Source organism: Canis lupus, chromosome 20 (assembly GCF_048164855.1).
Source record: "Canis lupus baileyi chromosome 20, mCanLup2.hap1, whole genome shotgun sequence".
In the NCBI taxonomy this organism is placed as follows: Eukaryota; Metazoa; Chordata; class Mammalia; order Carnivora; family Canidae; genus Canis; species Canis lupus.
Genome location: NC_132857.1, coordinates 53272152 through 53295530, shown reverse-complemented (window position 1 = coordinate 53295530; position 23379 = coordinate 53272152). Strand labels below are relative to the sequence as shown.

Genomic DNA, 23379 nt, shown 5'->3' with positions numbered 1-23379 from the left:
ATTAGCTTGAACTCATAGCTAAATCTGGCGTTCCTAAGTTAAGATTCCCTTTCACATTCTGAAACAAGTGTCTAGTTGGAGTAGTGTATGTTTTGTAGTTGATAATGTTTGCTTTCACACACACACACACACACACACACACACACTCACACACAAAAGACTTTAAATTGGTACATTATTTTTCAGAATAAAAAGTATTTTTTTCCTAGGGTCATTGAAAGCAGATTGAAAGTACTACAAAAAGTTAGCTTTACATTTATTTTGAAATTTTATCATGCTTATGTGTGCATTATAACAAATCACAGAGTATAGAAGGGTTTCTGATGAAAAGTAGTCCTCTGACTATTTTTTTCTTACTCACCATTCTCCACCTTCAGGACGGATTTTTCTATTCCTGTTTTCATTCTTCTGTAGGTTATCTTCCTAACACTAGGTATGTTTATGTCTCTATTTCTTAATTCCCAACTTGAGACTATGTCTGTTCGCTTCCTAGGAAAGACAAGATTTATCTCATTCTATTTCATCTTCCCTCCCCCGTCTTCTCCCAAAGTTTGACAGTTTTATCATTACTTGGAGAATTCCATCCATTACCTTGCAACTTTGAATGATTTACATACACTTCTATTTATGAAACGATCTATCCCAGTCAGTAGTTTAACTTCTCTTCTCTCCACCTTTCCTCTTCCTCATTTTTCTGATTGACTTTAACTTATCAAGTGGGTTAGTACATTCTCTTCTTCACACCCAAGTAATTCTTGCCGGTTTGGTTCATAGGTCGATTTTTAAAATTGGAAGTCAATTTGCAGTGTTTATATTATCATGACCCTGTGAATATTGTTCACTGCCAGAAAAAATAGGATGAAATTTCCTACCTAAAGGTCTAATGCCATGATGCTGGGAACACTTAAATATATATATATATATATTTCTAGTGTCAAAGTCACCTGGTTTCTTATTTTCTACGTACCATTCAAGAGCTAAGAATCCTGGTGCGTTTTATGTGGGTTTACATTTGGACCATAGTATTTTGTCATCTGTTTTATTTTCTTGAAAATATTGTCTTTCTATATGTGTATTTCTCAAAGTTTCCATCTTTTTATGCCTATTGTCTCTCTTGAACACCCCCTTTTTTCATGGAGACCTCTTTTCTGAGGCTCCAATTTGGACCAGCTCAGTTTTAGACCTGAGATATAGCCATCAGCCCAGACTTGCATTGGAGGATTGCCTGGATAATAGCCTCCCTTCCTGAGATCCAATATGTTCCAATAATATTTAATCAAGTACTTTTTTGTGACACACAGGAAAATAACTGTCTAGTAAAAGAATTTCTAGTAAGGGAATTTATGGAGGCCCTCTCTGTTTGAAATGTCTTTCTTCAACCCTCACATTTGAGTAAAAGTTTGTTATGACCTAGGGTTTTAGGTAAAAAATATATTTTCTCCTACATTTCTTTATTCTTTTATAAACTGGTATAGCTGAGGAAAATTCCAATTCCAGTCTTAATTTGATGTTTTATTTTTTTAGTGTTTTATTTATTTATTTGAGAAAGAGAGAAAGCACAGGCTGAGGGTGGGCCTGGGGAGTGGCAGGAGGAAAGGGACAAGCAGGCTCCATGCTAAGCACAGAGCCCAATGAGGGGCTGGATCCTCAAGGCAGACATTGAACCAGCTGAGCCACCCAGGTGCCCCAATTTGATTTAAGAAGCTGTTTTATTTATTTAGAAAATTGCAGTACCTTTATCCTTGGAGTTCTTTAATTTTCACAAGGATAGTTGAAAAAAATTTTATTGAGTTCTGTGCACTTGATTTATCAAAATCTGTGAACTCTAAGACCTCTGACTTAAATTCTCTTTTATTATTCTTCTGATGATTGGTTATTTTCTTCTCAACCTTTTTTTAATTTTCTTTTTCTAGAACTCTTTTTAGTGTAATTACCTTTTTCTTTCACAGTTTTTGTTAATCTTTCAGTTCTACCGATTGGGACAGAGCAACCCCCCCGCCCCCACTTTTCCTCCTCCTTTTTTTTTTTTCTCTTTTTTTCTTCTTTTTTTTTCCCTCCTCCTTTTTTATATCAAATTTTTAAGCCCTAAACACCTAAGTACACTAATTATATTCTCTAATAATTTTGCTTTCCTTTTACATTGCATTGTGTTTGGTTACATGGACCTAGTATCACCTCTGATTTCTCTGTTTATATAAGAGAACTTTTTGTTGTTTGTTCCTCTTTTGTTTATTGAATAACTTGTTATCTCTTTTAGTTCCATAGTCGTCTTTTCTGTTTATCTTGGTATTTCTCTTTGATGCTATTGATTTTTCACTCATCTGATGATCATATGTGCTTGTTCATTTTTAAGATAAAAGAATAGTTAGCAGACATGGGTTTTCTTGGCAAATTTGCAAACATGCAGATAGTTCTGTTTGTGCCTCTCTCTTCAATATGCAGTAAGACTTGTTCATATGAATAAGGGGGGGCAACTGTCAGGCTCATCATAGATTTACCAGACCAAGTGCTTGGAATATGATTACATGTCACAAGTCAGAATAATCAGACCTGTATTCAGAACTTCAATATACACACCAGCCTTCTGTTTCTCTCTCCAAGTATCTCATTTAATTTCTTTAGTAAAGAATGTCCTGTTTTTTTTTTTTTGTTTTTTTTTGTTTGTTTGTTTGTTTTCTTTTTGTTTTTTTTTTTCCCCACAAACACAAATGCTAGGTTACCTGGAAGGACTATGGCCTGGCACAACCATCTTAAATACCGATTCTTAGATCATCATTTTCCTTACACGTCATCTCTGTCCCTGAGCCCAAAGCCACTGCAGTGGTTGGGCAGAAACATTGACTCTACTCTCCCAGAGATGAGAGCCTTTCTGCAGCAAATTCTGCTCTGCTCGCTGATTTACACACCTCTGTCATTTTCTCCCAAAACCTCGTTGAAATATCTACGATGTTGATAACCACCTGTCCTCTTTGGTTCTCTGTATTTATTAATTTTATATGTTTCATGTCTTTTTTATTCATAAAGGCCTCAGGAGGAAAAGGGGATTAATTCATTTCCTCAGTATATCTTCTTGAATTGAAAGTCAAGAAGAGATATGCAAATTCTCAGATTCCTAAAAGCTCATCATTTTGAAATAAATAAATATTAATGACATGCACATTTAAAATTAATAACAATGAAACATTTGTTTCTTTTCCCTAAGAGAATTATAACAAGTTATCTTAAAGCTCTTGTGAACAAATGATAAATTCTAAGAGAAGGCCGACAAACAGAAATTTCTCTTTAAGGTTTTCTTTCTTCAAGACGGAGACATGCCCATAGCCAGTGAATGGGCATTTTTGAAGTTCAAAGGCTGAGTCATGTTTTGGGGTTAGAAAATGAAGATCCTAAAGATGAGCTAAAAGTGTGTGTGTGTGTGTTTGTGTGTGTGTGTGTTTCCGCTTTCTTTTAGAAACTAAAAATATGGTCCATGTTTCATTGCAAAGATTTAGCCAGGATTATGGGATTTATGAAAAAAGGATGTTTCATTGTTTTACAGGAAGCTTTTTATCTGAATCATCAGTATATGGCTTGTTACTTATCAGTTCTGTCATCCTGGGATCTTTTTCCTCTAGAATTTATAATATGATAGCTCTTATTCCTTAAGGGATATGAAAAGTGCAGCTTGGTGAGCTGCTTCTGTGCCACTGAATACTATTTGGATTTCCATTTTTACATTGTAGTGAAAAGGGCCATTAACTCTTTATTGAGAACTCATTTGGTACACAGGTATTAATTTAATTATTCCTTTATTGGAAGGACGGTTGAAGGCAGTTAAGAAGTTACTGATTTGACTTGTTTCTCATAGTTGCATATATCTGATATTTTATTATAATCATAAATGAATTTTGAATGATATCATAATGTATTATATTGTATTATTTTATAATTAAACTATAAAATAACTTCTTATTTTAGTAGTGATAATCTGATAAGTTTCTGCGAAAGGTCATGGTCCATAATAAAAGATACACATTTTTCTTTCAAAGAGGTTACACTTATGCCGAGATTTTATGATAATTTTCTCATTTTAACTACTTGCACGTATAGTGGAAGTCATCGGAATCTGTCCCTCAAGAAGGTTCAGAATTGCAATATTATGAAATAATGCTTCTACACAGTGATCTCTAAATAAGGGCTATTAAAATGTCGGATGAAACAAATTCTCTATAAAGGTTTATTTTCTCTGGAAATCAACTTGTAAACAATTTGCATTATCTGGGGAGTCTGCAATTTGAGGCTTTATTTTGGAGAAGTACGGTGGGGATGAAACCTGGAACTGTCCATTCATTGGATAAGCTAGAGAGGAGATCTATGACCCAAAATAGGGGGTATCTGTTTAATTATTGTGGATATGTGGCTAATATTTCACTCTATAGTAATTAACTTAAGATTTCACCAGTTTTTCCAATTGCATTTCACTTCTTGGAATTTATGTCAAAAGTCAAAGGTCGTGATTTTCAGCTATTAATCTTTCCTGTCTGGAGAAACAATCCAAGTGTGTTTAGCTGGAAGAGCTGCTTCAAGCAGTTGACTGTACAGTACCAAACTTCAGAATGTTGCAGTTTATGTAACCAATCTCACTTATTTAAGTTTCGCTGACAGATCTTTTTATTTTGTTTATCACCAAATAACAATGCAAACATGTCATGAGGCAGCCTTAGACATGCTGTGTGGTCACTGAAAGCAATAGCTCTAAATGGATTTTTTGGCCTAAGTCTCTTCAAACTTTTTAAAAGCATTTTATTGTTATAAAGTCTCTTAAACCTTAAAGCATCTTATTTTCAGATGCAACTATGGAGGAAAAAATAAGCTTCTTATTTACAAAAGGATGAAAGTAAATCACTTTGTTTTCTTGATGGCCAGTTGTGTGGTTAAGCAGAAAAGCTATGTTATTACAGTATTTTTGTAGACAGCAGTTTAGGAGAAAAACTGCAAATGGTGTCATGGTGAAATGTATTACTGGAAATTGAAATTCCAATTTTAAAATTAGACAGGCATTTTTATGTGTTTATCATATTAGAATAATTAAATTTCTCCTGCAGATTAGAATGTAAACTTTTAGCAAAAGTATACTCCTGCTATATTTTGGTAACACAAATGTTATTATGTAAGCACTGTAGGGTTTTGGGCTTTTCTGGATAATTATGAGTAAATGATCATTTTGTAATGAAATCATCCTCGGCTTGTGACTCTCAACTGATTTTTCCATCTGGTGTTTGTCATGTAAAGATGTCCATTCAGCAGTATTAAGCAGTTTGAAAAATACCAACCGAACTTCAGGATTTACAGAGGGTCCTTATTTGATATGGTGTTTCCAGATTTCTCTCTTTCATATTTACATCCTCTCCCTCTCTCTCTTTGGAAGGCATTTTCTTCTTAGGAGAGCATAAAAGACATTTGGGTTTTATTCCTACTTCACCTAAAAAAGTTGAATTAGTGCTATCATTTTCTATCTGTTCTTTATGTATCTTACATAGAAAATAGAAACACTACTTTAACCAGATTTGTTTCTTTGGGTCATGTTGAGGTCTGCAAAAAATGAAGGTGATCAAACCACAGGACATTTCTTTCTTTATCTCAATTCCTAAATTATCCTCTGATAATAAACTTTACAATAAACATCTCCCTTTCTACCACTATCCCACCACCAACCATACATACCCTTTTGAATCAAGCCTCCTTTTTATCCACGATTAAGTACAAATATCTAGTTGAGCCGTATACCAGAGAAATTCCTTGCAAAGCACCGTGCATGTTTGAATCACCATTTCATAGTTAAAATATTCACAGGTCCAGTTTTCCAGAAAGTTTCCAGAATATTTTTTTTTTTTAAGAAAAGAAAATAAACTTCATTGAGTTAAATGTTCTCTTCTCTCAAGGTTTTCCTTCCTGGATGTTTCTACTTACCAGGCCTGTTCACCCTGCCTTTTTGCTCTGCTCTTTTTTATCTTGCAGAAAGTACTGCATGATGGATTTCTTAGGTGACTTTTGGTTGGGTTTTGGCATCAGAAACACCACTGAGAGTTTGGAAGGAAGGAGTGAGGCATGTGGAGTGATTTCACCTCTCCAGCCTTACCAGTGTCTCCTCTCCATTGACGTCTCTTCTACTAGAGGTTCCCCAAATGGTTTCAGCATCCTCCATGTGAACATGGCCTTGAGCTCCAGTAACATGATTGGCACCTTGTCCCTCAAGTGTAGACACCTATTGTTGCTAATACTCAGTTCATTTTCCCATTCTGGTCTGGGTTGCTGCACAGCTTTTGGCCAGAGTCAATACCCTACCTCCTGGCCAGGCCTTTGGGGTGAGGTGCCCCATCACTGTGACTCTGAGGAAAGGAGGAAAGAGAGGCATCCACAAGCATTGGGGTTTATCAGATTGGTGGTGTGAGCTAGACTACTTATGAACAAGTCTGGGAGAAGGGACCACCCGCACCAAGGGGCTTCCAGGTGTGCCACCCCTATAGAACTCCCAACATCTTGTGTGAGATCTAGCTTCCTCCTGAAGTATGACAGTGGCTTCAGAATCTTAGAATCTGATTCTACCATTTTTTGAGCCATCCGTGACACTCAGCACATTGTACCCCATCCCCTCCTTGTCCCTATTTCGGGACCAGCACATGCTCTTCCCACACATTCTCAAAGTCACATCATGCACCCTGCAGGCTCCAGCTGTGCCTTGTTGGCCTTCCTGGAAAACCCCACACTCCTCTACCAGGGATGAAGGCCCACCTCTAGCCCTCCAACAACACCCATAAAAGAAAGACATTTTTTTTTAACAAATTAAAAAGTTTTTAGTAATAGAAAAAACTTATTCTTTGGAAGCAGTTCTTGTTAAGTTCCCTGTAAAACAGTAAGCTTACAGAAAATGCCTTTCTCATGAACAGGAAATCACTATGCTTTTGGCCCAAGATAATATTTGGGTTGCTTCACTTTACTCTGATCACTTCTGTAGCCTCTCCTAAATCCTGATGTCACCAATTACCTGCCTTAAATTTCTTCTCTTTTAGCTACCCAAAATAGTTGATCTTTTTCTGGTTGGATCCTAATAGATACAGAAGTCCATTTATATTCCCAGACGAAGGGCAGGATAAGATCTTACCGTGTGCTTAACTTTTCCCTATATGCTGCAGCATCACATGCTTTTCATTCTAGTAGAAGAGCTGCCAGTAAATAGGATAACTAAGTAAAATATGTGGTTTGTTGAATAGTGATATGTGCAAGATATAACAAGAGAAAGAAGAAGTGAATAGAATGTGAGATTAATTTTTTAAATGGTCATGGCAAATTAAGAGTAAATAAAACTCTGTCTCGTGAGATTTCTCCTTTGCTGAGTCTTTTCCAGCACTGGCACAAAACAATTTTCAAACAGTTTTAACTCAAAAATATGAATGTAAAGAAGGGAGTGAAGTGTGTGGACTAGGGTAGTTGGCAGTAGTTTTATGGGAGAAACATGATTTCATTTAGTTCTTGAATCAAGAGAGGATTTGGAAAACATTACTTTTGTGTAACTGCCCCTAATTAAATCAATACTCCTCTATTTCATATCACATAGAACCTTGGTGGTGATCATATTAAGGATGAACTGCATGTCTCTTCCTATTACAACATCACTTAGAGAGTAATGATTTATTTGCAAGTTGAATATATTTGTGTCCATGTATTTGTATGTAAAAGTAAAGAGGAAATGAAAATTTCCTATTACACATTAATTCCCCTAAATTCAATCCTGCTATTTCAATTACATTTACCTCATTTTTAATTTTGTTTTATAGAAAGGTTTATTTTAGATATTCATCTGTTTCAATAGACTTACAATTACTTTCCAATTTGTTTGGTCTGTTGGAGTTTTAGATTCATTTCTTCGTTCAACACATACCTACTGAGCACCTACAGTAGGTCTGAAGATGATTGTAGTTTCTGAAGATGCAACAGTGAGACAAGAATGTCTGCCTTTATGGGCTTACATTGTAACAGAAGAGTTTGGGGGGGGGAAGCAGGATAAAAATGTAAAATGTCTGACATGTTCAATATTGATAAATGATAGAGGAAGGAAATAAAGCAGAGATGCTGGGTAGGAAGTGCTTGTGTGAGTGCTCCAGTTTGATTGGTCAAAGAAGGCCTCAAGAAGAAGAGAAGGTTTCAGTAAAAATGTGATGAAATCAAAAGTGATGAGCCATGCATGTGTCAAGGGAAGAGGAGGATTTCAAGTTGTAGGAACAGCAACTATAAAGCCTGGTGGCAAGACGACTCCTTGCGTGATTTAGCACCTGAGGTTACTACCTACCTGCAAGGAGGATCTGTGGTTATGTTTGGTTTCATTTTGTGTTGTTTCCTGTGGTATTAAAAAGCTGATCCATATCAGAGAAAGCTAATTTACCAACGTACAGGAGAATTTTCAAAATCAACCTTTACTTTGTTGAACTTCTCAAGCTTGATATTTTTTTCCATTAGATTATTTTCCTACTAATTTTTGGTTTTTGAAAAATGATGGCAAAGTAGGCAAGTGTCTTGCATGGACTATTATGATCCATGAGTTGGCATTTAGGGTCACATGATAAAGAGAGGATAGGAGAGCGAATGTACTCAGTTTTCTAATGTTAATAGAAAAGTAATGTCACACTGGGAGTTTGTAGATTCCACAAGAATGAAAATATTATTGTAGGTAAAGATTAGAAATCAGGAATAAGACAGAGCCAAAATGGTGACATACTTATTTTATTTTAGCTCCAGAGAGCAATGAAGCAAGCCCTGTACCTCTTCTTTTGACTTTTCAGCTGGTGCATATCTGTGCTAATCAATGAGTTCAGAAAACAAGAATTAAAATAAAACCAAATTCCAAAAACGTGATTACTCAGTGAGAGAGAAAATGCCTACGTGGAAAATATTTCAAATCAAACCCTCAGAAAACAAAAACTCTGAATTTCCAAGAAATGCTATGCATGTTGGCAGCGCAAACACAGGCACACCCCAGATCTCTGAACTAACATATATGAGGTGTTAATGACCCACGGATTAGCATCCACACCCGCCTTCAGCATAAAGAGTGATTCAAAGGCCAGTCAGTTCCAAATGCCATAGCCAATCAGGAAGCTGGAGGATTATCACTGAATGACACAAATTTGAACGTGGCAATATGATACACTTTTGAAAGAAAATGCCTCCAAAGAACTTAAGTATTCCGGTCTCGTTTGATTTTCTTTCTGAAATTTAGCAAGTACTTCTAAAATAAACTACTTTTGATTGTGTGCCTCTATCAAAGCCTATTTGGTAAAGATGCAAGGGGAATTTCATTATAAATTCCTGCTTTCCTCTTCTAAAATTTTTTTCCTTTGGGGCCTAGAAATTTCCACGTCTGGTTTTATTCTTAATGGAAACTCCTTGGAAAAATGTGAAAAATCCATAGATCCAATACACGCTTGGGAACTTTGGCGTGGGGACATGAAGGTCTGTTTCCGCTGTCTTTATCAAAAAATTAATGCAATTTCTATTCTTGTTTTTGCTTAAAAATAGCACAATAAACCACTTCAAGGTTCCCAGCAGATCAGGCCTCCAGGGAGAGAAGTACGTAGCAAGCTACATAATCCAACAGTATGAGAGGAGTCCTGAGTCAGTTGGCACGCGAAAAAATTTCATATGAAGGAGCAAGAGGTGATGGGGTCTCAACATGACAGGACTGAATCTAAACAGGGAAATCTGTCTTCCATTTTTGTCACCTCAGAACACAAAGCCAAATTGGAGTGACTTCATAGAAGAACAACAAAATGATTAGGGCACAAAGGGCTTGATTTATGTGGAGAGATTAAAAGAGCACAGAGTAATGTATATTTTGGCTAAGTGATTGCTAAGAGGAGCATGATAACAGTCTGCAAATATGTGAAAGACGTAAACGCCTCAGGAGAAGAAGAATCCTCTGGAACGATGCAAATGGACAGCACAAAGGGCAAAGGGAAAGTTTGAGTTAAAAATGAGAAGAGAAGGAAAATGCGCACCGTGAGAACTGATCCCATTCCTAGGAAATCAGTGAGCGTCCTCATTGTTGGGACATTTGAAATATCCCAAATAAAACTTCAGGAGGCTTACTAGAGGAGCCGTGCTTTCCCGGTGTGGTGCTGTGGAATCTGTGATCCCTTGGGTCAAAGGAAGAAAAGCTCAGGTGTGTGTGTGTGTGTGTGTGTGTGTGTGAGAGCACGTGTGTCACTCACGTGGTACATGGAATTGGGAAAGAATAGGAGAGTGGGGTTTGTTGTACTTTGTTTGAAAAATAGACAAAGAAAAAACATAAGGAAGAGGAAAAAATATTTCCTAGCCGCATTGAAATGGAGAAATTTTAAAAACCTATGAGTAACTAAGGGAAACAAAAAATCTCCTATTGGATTTTGGAGATTCACCAAATATTAGAACCAACTCCTAAGGTCATGTTGCCCTTATATGACATCATTCAGAGGATGTAGGTAATTATATCTCAGCCCTACTGCCCACACTTCCTAACCTCAAGGTTGGGGGGGGGGGTAGTCATAACTACTTTTGGAGTATGTTGGATTTTTTTTTTAATTTTAAACGCCTCTTATCCAACCATAATATAAAATATTCTTTGAAGCAGTTTGTCTGTAACAGCCTGGAGTGGTGGTGCATCAACCTTTGTAAATGCAGAGTAAACAGTATTGATTTGGAGAAATGGAGAAAAGAGGTGTTTTCATTCTCATGCAGCCCTGCCCTGGCCCTCTGGCTCCCTTTAGCACACCGCATGCAGATACCAAGTATGTGCTGGTGTCTGAAAGGCAACATTTACAACCATTTTCCCCGGGAAGAAAGAGGGGAAGAATCTTCCACAGAATTAATAAGAGGTTGGGGGGGGAGGAAGGGGGGAGAAGGAGAATTTTATCTCTCCGCCCTCCCCCTCTGCTTGGTTTTGCAGCTAACCAACCGGCTGTTTACCTCCAGCAGTAGGTCAAGTGCACAGCCCTCTGCACAGCCAGCGCTCTGTGGAGTGACCAAGTGCTCCAGCTGCCACCCTCGTGAGACTGAGCACATCTGCTCCGAGATGTTTGCAGCATTCCCTGACCTGGGGCATGGGAACCTCAGAACATTTCCTAACCCAGGTCTCATTAGCTTGATACAATTAGATTACTGAAGAATGCAGTTGACGAAAGGCACATATTATTTATAATTTCCATTAGCAGTAAAAATTGTTCCAGACAAAATTTCATAAGGCCATCTCATGTCATTTGTCACACGATTAATCTCACCGAGGGGTGGGGGTTGGGGGGGAGACGGCATAAAAGAATCATAGGAAACATTTACATGCCAAAAAATTGATGTACTTTTTTCTCTTTTTTTAGTTTTTCTTTCAGACAGAAACCATTACTACCCTTAGTTTAGCAAGATGGGGTGTGTGTGTGTGTGTGTGTGTGTGTTTGGTTAATGCTGTGTATCATTTATGGCCTCAGCTTGTGAACTTTCATAAGAATGAGTTCAGGGATAAGCAATTACTGAGTTGACGTTTACAATTTGGGGTCTAAACTGTCATTAACGACACTTAACAGTAACACACCGGTTGAGGTGGGAGGTGAGTTCAGGGGACTGGGTCCGAAGAGGTAGTTTCCAGTGTTACTTATCTGTCAGGTACTAATGCTCAGTCCTTGAAGAAGAGGCAAAAAAATCTTCCCTGTAATTCAGTTTTCCCACTTGTATATTTAGATGGTTACATCAGACAAACACCAGGAATGTGGGACGATCTAAAGTTGTCTAAGTTAATGGTTAATGATTAGATGAGATAAGTACAATTTGTTGTTTGAAAACATTATATATGTAAAGTTTTATAAAAAGTATTATATAAAGTATATACAACGTATTATGTATATGCATATGTGTGTGTATATATATAGTGATAGACTGATATATTGCAGCATGTTTTCTTAGATTTTTTAGGGGAAAGCAGAAATAATTAAACTGACTCTTTTTCAAGATGTTCAGCAAATAAACAGCAAATTAAATGGTCAAAATGAACATCCTCTCATACAGCTGATCCCTTCCCTTCTTCACCTTTACTACATGCTTATGAGAGCATTTGTCATCAAAGGATCCTAAGTGGGATAGAAAGAAAGAAAATGTCCTTTTTTTTTTTTTGCTGGAATGACCCAGGAAACCTCTCTCTTTAGTCATGCCATTTACTGTACACTGTTCTTGAGGAATAAAGCCAAGCTAGTGTGGACTATAATGTAAGGATATAAGGAATCCAGAGGTCACAAAGAAGTTCATTCTCAGTTCCATGATTCTCCCTAATGGAGGGCCCAGATCTACATATTTTCTCTAAATTTACAGACTTCCATATCATACTTTTCGACACGATGCTTATACTAAGCATATGGGTTATTCTTTGATGCAAAAATTGTGGAAAGAGAACATCAAATTAGGTTTCTCTTTACTTTGTTTTAATAATCCCTTAATGAAATAAGGACTTTCTACTCTGAAAAACAATTGGTAAATTTTAATATTGTAAGATACAATTATTCTACATCTTGGGTTCAAACATGTTAGTTAATTAATTAATTAACTCATTTACTCGCTAATTTAATAGACACTTACCAAGCAAATACAATTTGGTGGATACTCTTGGGCATAAGGATACGACAGTTGTGTAAATAAGTGCTGGGATGAGTTACACTGGGGGCTCTGGGAATCCCAAATAAAGACACTTAACATTTATTTTTAATATTAAGAGGAATTTTTCATGTGGTGTTGCTTTTAAGCTGAGACTTAACAAATAACAGGATTTAGCCAACTGAAGAAAAATGGTAAAGTGGGAAATGAGGTGGTGGTTCTATAGGGAAAATGATGCACAGAGAAAGACCCCAAGGAAAATGTTCCAGGTAGAGATGGCTGGGTTGAAAGGCTTGGACATTTATATATCTGAGAAATGATCCTCCAGGAATGTTGTGTCAATTTATATTCTCACTGAAAGTACACAAGAGAGTCCATATTCCCACAAGTTTTACTAGGAATAGAAATCTTAAGATTTATTAGCTATATACTGGTTGAGTGTCTTTTGCTCAGCGCTATGGAGCTTGTGGTCTACACAGCATTAACATGGATAAGACACAGCCTCCGTTCCCCAGGCACTTGTCATCTAGTTGAAGCAAGAACTAAAGAAAAGAACAATAATGAATTATATGTATTAAGAGCACAATTGTGAAATTCACTCAAAAGCTGGTGAGATGTCAGCGGCGCCTGAGTGGTTCAGTCAGTTAAGCGTTCAACTCTTGATTTTGGCTCAGGTCCTGATGTCAAGATTGTGAGATCAAGCCCCAAGTAGGGATCTGTGCTGGGCATCCAGTGTATTTAAGATTCTCTCTCCCTCTCCCTCTGCCCTTTCCTCCCAACCACACCCCTTGCCCATACTCTCTCTCTCTCTTTCAAAATAACAACAACAAATTAGTGAGGTGTCTTAGTAGAAGTCGCTAAAGTGGGTAGAACAAATATCTACTCACTTGATAAAAGACTAGGGATTGAAAAAACATGTTTAAAAAGTGTAGGGGAGAGTAGGAACAGACTGTATTTCTGCATTTATGGGATTACTTTTCGACTTAATATGCTTGTTATAATCAAATTATGAGGATAATTGCTCTTGCTATCAATGATCTTTTCCAAGCTAAAATGTATTATGAAAAGGTTCTATACCTGGCAGTCACGAGTTGTGACACTCTTTATATCTCCTCACCTAAATGCTTTATTTTTAATAGGTATGATTAGAAAGTAAGCACTGACTCATTGCCTAAACAATATTACACAAAAACTATGAACCTCTTCTTATCTATTTTCATAAACTAATGAAAGCATAAATCCCAAACACCTGTGTTTGAAATTGTTTCATGTGATAGAAAATCTATTCTGCATACAATGTTACACCTTTACGGTTTCATAAAGTTTTGTAAGAGTTATTGGCTTTTCTATGCAGTCATGATTTACACTGAATTTTAAAAAACATATTAAGAAAAAATAAAAAATTAAAAAATTAAAATAAAAATAAAAAACATATTAGGGCAGCCCGGGTGGCTCTGCGGTTTAGCACCGCCTTCCGCCCAGGGCATGATCCTGAAGACCCAGGATGGAGTCCCCTGTTGGGCTCCCTGCATGGAGCCTACTTCTCCCTCTGCCTGTGTCTCTGCCTCTCTTTCTCTCTCTCTCTCTCTGTGTGTCTCTCATGAACAAATGAATAAAATCTTAAAAATATATATATATTAGAATTAGGATAAAGACAAGACCTAACTTTACAGAGCCACAAACTGTCCAACTTTATGTGACTTGATGGACGGTGCACAAACTAGAATCTGTAAGATCCAGATTTATATTGTTCGATTTTTGCATTTTGAAACCTTAGCTACCTGGGGTCAGCTATTTCACTTCTTTGGCACGCCATCTTTGACGTGTGACTCTGGAGATCCTAGTAACTCTTTTATATTTATTGAACATAAATTGTTGACAACGTCTCCCTCAGTTCTGGGTACACTGTAAGCATTCAGAGAACAAAAGTTGTGTTATAGGAATGACTTAAGAGCTGGGGTAATGATTTTGGAAGTCAGTATTTTTAAGATAAATGTTCATACATAAAGGGATATAGTACCAATGCTATATATTTTTTTCATAGTATAATTTGTGTTGTTTAATTTGGATGAGCTGAAATCAACACAATTTCAACTGCAACCCCTATGTTTAGGTCATCGAGACAGAGAGTCTCAACATTAACTGTAATTGGAAATTAACTGTTAAATCTAAACAGGCCAAGTGAAATTAGATATGAAATCTCTTAAGTATTGCTGCTTCTTGATATGAAATTGCATGTACTTTCTATTTTAAAAAGGTAAATGTTTCACTGGTAATTTCTTTATTTATATTTGTTACAGACAGTTTCATCATCCATAAGACTGTTGGTAAGTCAACTGATTTCCCACTGATTTGGGCAAATATAGATTCAAGTGTTGGTCTACTATTATCTTTCTGTCTGTACATCCTACTGGTGGCTAAAAAATTATTAACATTTTGTTTGGTGAACACAAATGTTGAATTCAGAATTGTTAACATTCTGAGACACTGAAGTAAGAAATATATATATATTTTTAGATTTTATTTATTTATTCATGAGAGGCAGAGAGAGAGAGAGAGACAGAGAGACAGAGACAGAGACGCAGGCAGAGGGAGAAGCAGGCTCCATGCAGGGATCCTGACGTGGGACTTGATCCTGGGTCTCCAGGATCACACCCTGGGCTGAAGTCACCACCAAACCACTGAGCCACCCGGGCTGCCCTGAAGTAGGAAATATTAAATGCATAAAAGTGGGTCCCAAAAAACTTCTCTTAAGACATGCAATAAATAATGTAGCAATGAAAAATAATACCTCCTTAATGTAAGGATTACTGGCATATAATCACACAGGCTGTTTATTACATTCTCAAAAATTTCCTCTCACAAAACCATTTTTCCATGAGTATGACCAATATTTCCATTTTTATGTTTTGTTTTCCTCATTGGTCCTTATTTTCTATATTTAGAACATTTTTTAAATATATTTTATTTTTATTTATTGAGAGACACACAGAGAGAGGCAGGGACATATTCAGAAGGAGAAGCAGGCTCTATGCAGGGAACCCAATGTGGGACTTGATCCCAGGACCCCGGGATCATACCCTGCACCAAAGGCAGATAGATGCTTAACCACTGAGACACCCCCGCATCCCTCCCTCCTTTTTCTTTTTTTCTTTGTTAAAGATTTTTATTTATAGAAACAATTTTGATATCTATTTTCATTACTTCCTATCAAATTTAAGACCATGCCATCCCAATGTGAGATAATCAGACAGGTCGAGAATCAGTTTGTCAATTCTGTGTGTCACCCATCCAAGTGGCTATCTTAGTAAGTCTGGTGGCCTTAAACATTAGAAGGGGAGGCAGATTTAGAAGTGGAGGGAAAGGATGCCAGCTTTTGACAGATAAGTGGGTGGCAGATTCTTTTAAAACGTTGTAATAATTAACCAATTAGAGTTTCATCTATAAATTATTTGATAAAATTACTTTTCTTTAATTTTTAAAGGTGGTATCCTTGATAAGGAGTTTTTATGCTGCTCACACTTTATTTTGAATGATTATGTAACAATTTTCTTTTTTAGTCTTCACTAATATTAACTTCTCTGTACAATTGGGAATTGATAAAATGTGAGGAATCAATTTGGAGTTGGGTGTTCTGGGTCATGAATAGTACCTGAGTGCCTGGACCAGAAGTTTGGATAGTACAGATCGAGCAGCAGCAGTCCAGCACATCCCCGGAATGGAGGGAAGCCAGGAGGTAAGTGGGGAGATAAATAAGAGGTTCAATGGCCAAAAGACAAACATATAGAACGAGGTTTGGCACACAGTAGGCTCCTAATAAATGTTTATTAAATGAATATGAAAGCTTGAGAGATTAAAAAGGAACATGAGGGAAGAGATTTTGTTTATTCATCTGAAGGTAGATATGGGGATGGAAAAAAATATGAAGCAGTGGAGAAAGCGTGGCGAAACAGGATTGCACCTTCTGTCAGAAATCCTTTGCAGGATCCACTGCTAAAGTAGATATTGGCTGCCTCTCTTTACTCTATTTTGTCCTTGCTCCTTGTCATCTGGTAAGAAAGTCCTACTCAAGGAATTTCAAATTATTGATCTTTTCTCTCTGAAGCGTTACTCCTTAAAGACTTCATCCTAACTGTGGGATCAGTAAGGTGAATAGAACCAAACAACATACGTTTATGATCTTACTTTACTTCATCATAAGGCATATGGATAACAAAGATGGAGTAGGAAAAGCTAGCTGAAGACACAGAATATTTACTCATATGGACCTAGCTAAAAATCTTTGGGAGATGCATTTATCTTTTTTTATATTTTTTTGCCTACTAGCATCTAGCATTCAGAACAGTGTTAATGAGTAACTTCCTGACCTGAGTCAAGGAGAAAATGTAGATAGGCAAACTTAGAAAATTATACAGTTTCTTATATAATATCTCAACTCAGGAGCAGATAAGAGATCAGATTTGGCCATATGGTTGGTCTACTTTGCCACAATTCATAGACTATCTGCTTGGCTTTGTATTCACTTTCTCCACGTACACGCTTGCAAGCCTCTTCGGTAGCAGGAACTTTTTCTTGAATTAATCAAATTATGACCTCTGAAATTCCCTTAGTAGGATTTTAGGAACTTTCCAATCTTTTGAGATTTCCTTTTGGGCTATCGGTTCCAAAAGCTTCTCTTTTCAGACATCAATTAAGCGAATGTTATATATTAATTAAAAAAAGGTAAAATAGTAGATCATGACTAGGCAAATAGAATACAAATACTCAGGTAAAGTTTCAAATTTTACTTGAAAAGGCAAATATGATCCACATAAGTTCACGACCTTTTCTACATTAAGATAAAGTGATCCCTTGACAATGTAATTTGTTTCTATGCTGTTGTGATATGGAGGGAGGTTGCAAAGGGTTCCAGAAGTTTGACGGAATATCCCCTCAACTCTTCTAACATGGGAGCAAAGGTATTTCAAAGTGTGAATCTGGGTCTTTCATTGCTGTTTGCACATTTTTATTTCCTATCTAGATGAGAGCTCATTAGACTGTAGAAAGTGCTTTCACTTGAACCCTGAGAACCTTGTTCTGATTCTGAAACAAAATAGCCAGCTCCTTTAATCAAGTTTTTTTTTTTTTTTTTTTTTTTTTTTTAGCTTTCTAAGCATTTAGTATAAGATAAAGGATGCTCAGTGGAAGGCCTATCATGTCTTCTTAATATCTAATATTCTCATATACCCTATCATGTGATTAGTTTTCCTTATATAGTGAAACATAGCTAAGGTTCCATGATCAGTATTTCCTGAGCTGAAGCTCTAAAGCATTCAAGAATGTATCTGTTGATAGAACTGTCCACACAGGTAATATAATTTACCCTTGAAAACACTGTATAGGTCTCCAGACCATGAAGATATTACTTTATGCACATCATCCCAGTATGTATGCTTTAAACAGATCATTATTAATAATCAGTTTTCAAAAACTTAGTCGTACTGTTATGTTCCTAAGGAGGTTTGATGATCCTGAAACAGCTAGTGGTTGAAATCCTCAAATATATACGGATATACAAAAATGACTTGTGATTCCTGGCTAAATAAATCGAGTGATTGTAATCTTTGAGCATTGGTAACATTTTGATCATCTCACACTGTAACAGGGACTGAGGAGTTGGAATTAAGGATCATAAAATGCGGAATAAAATTATAAAGACCTTCTTGTAATACAAAATTCATGGAAACAAAACTCTAATTTCCTGATGGATATATTATATTAATGTAATGGATACCTCAGTGTAGTTAAATTGCATTAAATGGTTATTAATGCTTGAATAAACTTCAAGGAAGTGGGTACTGGTTGAAATGGGATAATATTTTGTTCTGCTAAATTATACGTTAATTGGTATTTCCTCTCTTGTAAAAGGACCTAAAGGGTTTAATAAAATATGTGGTAGAAACATTATTTTTTTTCTTGAGATATTAAGTCAAGAGTTTAACTGGAAGTGTTTCAAACCTTTCCCAGAAAATTCTTCAGTATTTGTGATGACATGGGTTTCAGGGACTCCCAAAAGTAAATAATTAAAGCTTTTAGTCATCCAAATAATGATAGACTGCGTCATGGGAAAAAATGTTACAAATTGCACAGTTGAGATTTGTTTTCTTATTGCCTGTTCCACAGAGGAGAGGGAGGGAGGGAGAGAGGGAGACTGGGAGGGAAGGAGGGAGGGAGGGAGAGGGGACTGAAAGAGAGACAGAGAGAAATTGAGAGTGATCCTATAGGCAAGGACAAGCCATCTTTCTTATTCTCAAGTTACTTCAAAAGCTGTATTTGATAATACAAGGAATAAGACCTTGCAGTTCATTTTCATTTTATCAGATTATGAAAAGTACTGGAAACCTCAAGTTTTACCTGAGGGATGCGGTGCTTTTGCCCTGCACGAGGAAAACAGCTGCAGGCAAGTACTTGAATCTGGCCAGGCTAGGGTGTTGTTCTAAGTTTCAGTGTTTTTGAGTAGAGTTAACTGTGATCAAATTAGGTCCGTGCCCCCGGATGCTTATAGAGGACAGAGTACTTCAAGATTGCATAGTTTTCGGGACTCAGCACAAGTGGAACTGGCACAGAGGGCATGTCAGGAAAATTAAGTTTAGGAACTTGGAAAGCATGCATAGATTTACAGTCTCGAGTTAGCACGCTGACTTCTCTTTAAACATTATTTAGAAGTTTCGGTGCTCGGTTCTTGTCTTAGGGGAGGTACATCTCATTTTCTTTAGGGTCAGCAGTCATACAATGTTACTCAAGTGTCATACAAAAAAGGAAACACGGGCCACTCAATCTAAAATAATAGACAATGTGGCCCAGTCACGGGGACTACATCAGCGAGATGAAATATTTGTAGCACTGTAAAAGCTAGACCCGGGGGGCTGGCAATTCCAAGTAACTAAGACCAACAGGAAGTGACCCCCAACTCCACGGTGACACTCTGCTTTCGAATTGAAACATACTTATCAACAGGGAAGTTAAGAAAAGAGAAACTACAGAAAAGAAGTGAAGAGTCATTAATCAAGGCACCAAAGGGGGGAAATGGTATGTGCACTTCAGGATAAACAGGAACATTGTAAGGTCAGTGTAAATTCATGGCCATTTAAATCTATCACTGAAAGCTGCGTGTACCCCCAGGCCATTTAGGGCAATATATTTTTTTCTCCCCCCCCCCCATATCTCTATATATCCATTTGTTCATCTAGAAAGAGTACTGGAGCAAAATAAAAGGATAAAATTTCAACCAAACCCATACAATTGAGATACATGTATACAATCGCGTAGGGTGAGCAAAGTAAGGTGTCTTCAACTTTTAGCGTATCTGTAGACTGACACGAGATACATCCATGGTTCAGGATTTCAGACTTTGTATTGGAATTTATCTTTTTCAGCTTCCTCTTCCTGACATAATTCTCTTTGGAGGCTACTGCATTTGTTATTTTTAAAGACACGCTTTATCAAGACATGACAGATTTTTACTTTTCCAGTGATTTAAACCTGGGAACTACCTGGCTTCCAATAATTCTAGTTGTTTGTCATCTACTTTACACAGATGGAAACCACTGTTGCTTCTGTTGTGCGTGGATGGTTCCAACTGAAAATCCTGTATCATTATGTCTTCTCTGGAGAAAACATAAAGGAATTATATTGGTCTCCAAAGACTGTGCACCTAATAACACAGTACACGGGAAAATATCTTCCTTTCTCTTAAGGCTTCCTCGGCTGTGCGGAGGAAATAAAAGATCCGGTGCCATACCAGCACCAAAGGGAGCACATTATTTCATCTTTTAATCCAAAAATAAAATCATGTAAAATATTTTTATCCCCTGGTTCAAGGAGAAAACAAAACAAACAAACAAACAAAGCAAAAACGCCCTCAGTCTTTGCACTCGTTCAAATCACTATCAGATGTGATTACATTAGCTCAAGGGGAAAGTATTGGTGACAGGATAGACCTAGTTGCTCTCCTACCTTACTAACTCTGTGACTTTCAATGACTTACCTAACATCCCCACATTTAATTTTCCTCCTCTTTAATATGGGGCAACATCCATCTCCTAAAGTGATGGTGAGGTTTTCATAGCACATGTTTTTTGTTTTTGTTTTTTAATAGTCCCTAATTCCTCCCTAATTCCTAATTCCATGGGAGTATATCAGAAAGAGTAATCATTATTTATGGCTTGCCCGATCAAACCAATTAATCATGGCTCTCTAGGGATATCAGGCGTTATCTTATTTCATAAGCTGTCCTAATAGAAGTGCTTTTAAGTCAGCACCTTTTAGTATGAAACTCTTAGTTTTCTTTTCCTTTGAAAAGCCCTAAAATTTAGCAGATTTTTCTCCTGTGGGACATTTTACCCCCATCCCAATGTTCTCGGATTAGAAAAATTCATTGAGTTATCTCAGCGAGGGGAGCTTATTCTCTTCTTTAGACAAGAATCCACCTCCATTATTCCAACCTTGTTTAACTCAGAAAAACGTCCTACATTTTGTGCTCACCTTCCCTCCACAAAATAGATGTTTCTTTTCCCAGTAATTCCCTAAAGAGAGTATAATTCTTGGTGTGGAAGGAGTTTGGTTACAGTTGCCAAAGATTTTTAGTGTCTATTTAGGAGGTTTATAGCTTTTCTGTGTCTCATCCCATTCCTAACCTAGTCCCCAAGCTGTGGTAGGTCTTAGGGATGCATAGTCTAGACAACGGCATTAAACCATGAAAATCTGTTCATCACACATTTTTGTCTGGAGGCTTCACCCTCTCCTCTCGACCTCTTGCTTTCCATTATCTGGGGCACTTTGAGGCCTGATATCTACATCTGACTCTTGTAAAGGATAAAGCAGCCTGGGAAATATGTAGAAGGAAGATTGTTAGGTGTAAAGACATAAACTTTGTCTACGGTTATGACGACAATATGAATAACTGAGAAGTGAGGGGAAAACTGAGAAATAGTGAATTATTTTTTGGCGCACAGGAAATGCTTAACAAGTTAAGAGAAGAAATAAGAGAGAACAGGAAGGTATCAGTGATTAAATGCATTTCTGGGCAAACATAAGAGAGCTGCCATGTGATTAGGAACATGATAAAAATGATAGTCCCACTGAGGACTTTTATTCAGATAACTAAAATAAAAAGGAAACCCCATAGGTCACTTTCTAAAATATAGATGTTATATTCCCTTTCTGCTGACAAAAGCAAGAGTTCAAGTTGGAAAGATAAATAAAAGCTTCACATTGGAATCAATCCCTAGATAAGAACATTTAGAAACCTTTGCAGGTAGAGGAAAACCTGAAGTGTTTGGGGATTTGCATTTTACTAATCAGTACAGCCAAGGGCCTTGTGGAGGGAAAGACAAGCTGAGAGCCAGCCAGTGGTCTCTGTGACTGAAAGGGAAGATGTTGGCTCCAAGTAAAAAGTATGCAGACAGAGAATGTGAGAGCCTGTGGACTTCCAGTGACGGACACTGTCATAACAGCCAGCCTGGTCGTTTGTTATTTCCAACTGTTAAGCTCAGAGGCCAGCGATTCATAGCCTTTTTGTAGCATTCAAGTTTATTGCTTCTGCTAGAGTCAGAAGGGGCAAAGTAATCTTTCTAATGTATTCAATGGCTTTTGAGCGAAAATCTAGCTGTGCAGCATAAAATCTAACACAGGATTCAACTTGCTGACGGGCATAGGTTCTCAGGACAGAGATTGCTGCCTAACATGGTGGTGGGCCCTGTAAGTAGCAGAGTGGAGTTCAGAGGACCTCCTTCTGTTGTATCTGGAAGCAGAAGACAGATATTAGGTCAACAAGGAGGTTAATATAAATATGCAGAAGCAATGGAGTGCAGTGGTAACAGATGTCTGACATGCTGTTCTGTCAAGGGAAATTTGTGACTATGAAATGTCAATTATTAGTGGCCTAATAGTGGTAACATTGATGATTTAGATCATATTGTAGATGATGATAATTATGGAAGGCTATGTGCTCTCCATTGTGTATTTGGCTTTTACTATGTTGCTTCTCATTTTAAAAAATGTTATGGAAGCTATTATATTATTACTACATTCTAGGACAAAACGAATGAACTATTTCCCCAGAATGACAGATGATCACTCAGATGATCATCATCCACTCAGACAAAATCGCAGCAGACACCAACTCAGTTAGTGCTCCCCAACAGAATATTTTCTCAACTTTAATTCCCCTTGATTCTCTTTGGCCGTATATCTGCTAGCTCTGATCAGATTATTAAAAACATCTAAGCTATTATAGATGAGGAATTAGATTTGATCTTTTCTACTTCGAATTGGCAACTAAAATGTGAATTAACAAGAATGTACTGAGCAACTGTTACATTCAAGACACTGTCATAGTTCATCTGGGGGTAGGATGGGGGAAGAATGGGCAAGATACGGAAACGCGTATTGTGCACCTCACAGTCTAGTTGTAGAGATGAAATAAACAGACATGGAAAGCTTAGTGAAATACCAACATTGGATATTAATTCAAGACCACAGGAGAGGCCTCAGAGCAATTCAAGATAGTTTTCATTTGAAGAAGCAGGCTGTGAAATTCTATGAATGTAGAAGGGGAAACTGCAGAGTCTGGGAGTACGCTAAGAAGACTTCTTTGGACACCGAGACTACACCTGTCATTAATGATAGATAGAGCTGAGAGAAAAAGCAGAGCACGGCTAGCATGAGCACAAAGGCCAGGACATGCTTCCTAATCCA

At 37.2% G+C, this 23379-nt stretch overlaps 1 long non-coding RNA gene across 11 annotated transcripts in view; it reads left to right on the top strand.

Moving 5' to 3' along the window:
• LOC140611969 (uncharacterized) overlaps positions 1–23379 on the top strand; it is a 317125-nt gene that overhangs the window by 89536 nt on the left and 204210 nt on the right. For all 11 annotated transcript variants that reach the window (XR_012013313.1, XR_012013321.1, XR_012013320.1 and 8 more), the window contains exons 2-3: positions 14943–14969; positions 16203–16378. This is a non-coding gene — a long non-coding RNA (uncharacterized lncRNA). The remainder of the gene's footprint in view (positions 1–14942; positions 14970–16202; positions 16379–23379) is intronic.